Source organism: Lolium rigidum, chromosome 5 (assembly GCF_022539505.1).
Source record: "Lolium rigidum isolate FL_2022 chromosome 5, APGP_CSIRO_Lrig_0.1, whole genome shotgun sequence".
NCBI lineage: Eukaryota > Viridiplantae > Streptophyta > Magnoliopsida > Poales > Poaceae > Lolium > Lolium rigidum.
This window is the reverse complement of record NC_061512.1, coordinates 105992609-105996873: the sequence shown is the minus strand read 5'-3', so window position 1 is coordinate 105996873 and position 4265 is coordinate 105992609.

The following is a 4265-nucleotide window of genomic DNA, read 5'->3' as shown; positions in this document are numbered from 1 at the left end:
ATTAGTACACAAACTGCTTTTAACAAATCTGTCGAGGAAAAGCTCAATAAAATTGATATTCTCGCTTCTAAGGTTGATAGTCTTGCCTCTGATGTTGATCTTTTGAAATCGAAAGTTATGCCTAATAGGGATATTGAAAATAAAATTGTTACTACAGCAAATGCCATCCAAGTTAGAATTAATGAGAATATAAGATTAATGGCTGAATTGCGTGCTAGGTGGGATAGAGAAGAAAATGAAAAACTAGCTAAAGAGAAAAATATAGCTAAAGTTTGGACTATCACCACCACTAGCAATGCTAATGCTCCACATGTTGCTACACCTCCTACTATCAATGGTAAAATAATTGGTGTTGGCAATGTTACTACTCCTAGTGCAAAGCGTGCAAAATTGCCTGAAACTGCTAAAACTGCTGAAACTGCCTGTGATAAAACTGCTGAAATTTTTTCCAACATTGGGGATGATGATCCCATTGCTGTAGCTCATAATGATTTAGATTTTGATGGTTGCCACATCTCTGAAGTTATAAAGCCCAATGCTAGCGCTGTAAACTTGGCTTTCACAAAACATATTACAAATGCTCTCATAAAAGCTAGAGAAGAGAAACTAAAACTTGAAACTTCTCTTCCTAGAAAGCTAGAAGATGGTTGGGAGCCCATCATTAAGATGAGGGTCAATGATTTTGATTGTAATGCTTTATGTGATCTTGGTGCAAGTATTTCTGTTATGCCTAAGAAAGTCTATGATATGCTTGACTTGCCACCATTGAAAAATTGTTATTTGGATGTTAATCTTGCTGATAATGCTAAAAAGAAACCTTTGGGGAGAGTTGATAATGTTCATATTATGGTTAACAATGACCTTGTCACCGTTGATTTTGTTGTCTTGGATATTGAATGCAATGCATCTTGCCCCATTATATTGGGAAGACCTTTTCTTCGAACCGTGGGTGCTACTATTGATATGAAGGAAGGTAATATTAAATATCAATTTCCTCTCAAGAAAGGTATGGAACACTTCCCTAGAAAAAGAATGAAATTACCTTATGATTCTATTATTAGAGCAAATTATGATGTTGATGCTTCATCTCTCGATAATACTTGATACACACTTTCTGCGCCTAGCTGAAAGGCGTTAAAGAAAAGCGCTTATGGGAGACAACCCATGTTTTTACTACAGTATTTTTGTTTTATATTTGAGTCTTGGAAATTTTTTACTACTGTAGCAACCTCTCCTTATCTTAGTTTTGTGTTTTGTTGTGCCAAGTAAAGTCTTTGATAGTAAAGTGAGTACTAGATTTGGATTACTGCGCAGTTTCAGATTTCTTTGCTGTCACGAATTTCGACCTGCCTCCCTGTAGGTAGCTCCAAAAATTAAGCCAATTTACGTGCGTGATCCTCAGATATGTACGCAACTTTCATTCAATTTGGGAATTTTCATTTGAGCAAGTCTGGTGCCTCAATAAAATCCATCTTTACGGACTGTTCTGTTTTGACAGATTCTCGCCTTTTATTTCGCATTGCCTCTTTTGCTATGTTGGATGAATTTCTTTGATCCATTAATGTCCAAGTAGCTTTATGCAATGTCCAGAAGTGTTAAGAATTATTGTGTCACCTCTGAACATGTTAATTTTTATTGTCCACTAACCCTCTAATGAGTTGTTTCGAGTTTGGTGTGGAGGAAGTTTTCAAGGATCAAGAGAGGAGAATGATGCAATATGATCAAGGAGAGTGAAAGCTCTAAGCTTGGGGATGCCCCGGTGGTTCACCCCTGCATATTTTAAGAAGACTCAAGCGTCTAAGCTTGGGGATGCCCAAGGCATCCCCTTCTTCATCGACAACATTATCAGGTTCCTCCCCGAAACTATATTTTTATTCCGTCACATCTTATGTACTTTGCTTGGAGCGTCGGTTTGTTTTTGTTTTTGTTTTTGTTTGAATAAATGGATCCTAGCATTCATTGTGTGGGAGAGAGACACGCTCCGCTGTTGCATATGGACAAATATGTCCTTAGGCTTTACTCATAATATTCATGGCGAAGGTTGAATCTTCTTCGTTAAATTGTTATATGGTTGGAATTGGGAAATGCTACATGTAGTAATTCTAAAATGTCTTGAATAATTTGATACTTGGCAATTATTGTGCTCATGTTTAAGCTCTTGCATCATATACTTTGCACCCATTAATGAAGAAACACTTAGAGCTTGCTAATTTGGTTTGCATATTTGGTCTCTCTAAAGTCTACATAATATCTAGTATTGAGTTATGAACAACAAGGAAGACGGTGTAGAGTCTTATAATGTTTACAATATGTCTTTTATGTGTGTTTTTCTGCACCGGTTCATCCTTGTGTTTGTTTCAAATAACCTTGCTAGCCTAAACCTTGTATCGAGAGGGAATACTTCTCATGCATCCAAAATCCTTGAGCCAACCACTATGCCATTTGTGTCCACCATACCTACCTACTACATGGTATTTCTCCGCCATTCCAAAGTAAATTTCTTGAGTGCTACCTTTAAAATTTCCATTCTTTACCTTTACAATATATAGCTCATGGGACAAATAGCCTAAAAACTATTGTGGTATTGAATATGTACTTATGCACTTTATCTCTTATTAAGTTGCTTGTTGTGCGATAACCATGCTTCTGGGGACGCCATCAACTACTCTTTGTTGAATATCATGTGAGTTGCTATGCATGTCCGTCTTGTCTGAAGTAAGAGAGATCTACCACCTTAATGGTTGGAGCATGCATATTGTTAGAGAAGAACATTGGGCCGCTAACTAAAGCCATGAATCATGGTGGAAGTTTCAGCTTTGGACATATATCCTCAATCTCATATGAGAACACTAATTGTTGCCACATGCTTATGCATTAAAGAGGAGTCCATTATCTCGTTGTCCATGTTGTCCCGGTATGGATGTCTAAGTTGAGAATAATCAAAAGCGAGAAATCCAAAATGCGAGCTTTCTCCTTAGACCTTTGTACGGGCGGCATGGAGGTACCCCTTTGTGACACTTGGTTAAAACATGTGTATTGCGATGATCCGGTAGTCCAAGCTAATTAGGACAAGGTGCGGGCACTATTAGTATACTATGCATGAGGCTTGCAACTTGTAAGATATAATTTACATAACTCATATGCTTTATTACTACCGTTGACAAAAAAATTTCTTGTTTTCAAAATAAAAGCTCTAGCACAAATATAGCAATCGATGCTTTCCTCTGCGAAGGACCTTTCTTTTACTTTTATGTTGAATCAGTTCACCTATCTCTCTCCACCTCAAGAAGCAAACACTTGTGTGAACTGTGCATTGATTCCTACATACTTGCATATTGCACTTGTTATACTACTTTACATTGACAATTATCCATGAGATATACATGTTATAAGTTGAAAGCAACCGCTGAAACTTAATCTTCCTTTGTGTTGCTTCAATACCTTTACTTTGATTTATTGCTTTATGAGTTAACTCTTATGCAAGACTTATTTATGCTTGTCTTGAAGTACTATTCATGAAAAGTCTTTGCTTTATGATTCATTTGTTTACTCATGTCATTTCCATTGTTTTGATCGCTGCATTCATTACATATGTTTACAAATAGTATGATCAAGTTTATGATGGCATGTCACTCCAGAAATTATCTTTGTTATCGTTTACCTGCTCGGGACGAGCAGAACTAAGCTTGGGGATGCTGATACGTCTCCGACGTATCGATAATTTCTTATGTTCCATGCCACATTATTGATGATATCTACATGTTTTATACACATTATATGTCGTATTTATGCATTTTCCGGCACTAACCAATTAACGAGATGCCGAAGAGCCGATTCTTGTTTTCTGCTGTTTTTGGTTTAGAAATCCTAGTAAAGAAATATTCTCGGAATTGGACGAAATCAACGCCCAGGGTCCTATTTTGCCACGAAGCTTCCAGAAGACCGAAGGAGAGTCGAAGTGGGGCCACGAGGTGGCCAGACACCAGGGCGGCGCGGCCCAGGCCCTGGCCGCGCCGGCCTGTCGTCTGGGCCCCTCGTGCCGCCTCTTTACCTGCCCTTCCGCCTACAAATAGCCTCCGTCGCGAAACCCCCGTACCGAGAGCCACGATACGGAAAACCTTCCGAGACACCGCCGCCGCCAATCCCATCTCGGGGGATTCGGAGATCACCTCCGGCACCCCTGCCGGAGAGGGGATTCATCTCCCGGTGGACTCTTCACCGCCATGGTCGTCTCCGGAGTGATGAGTGAGTAGTTCACCCCTGGA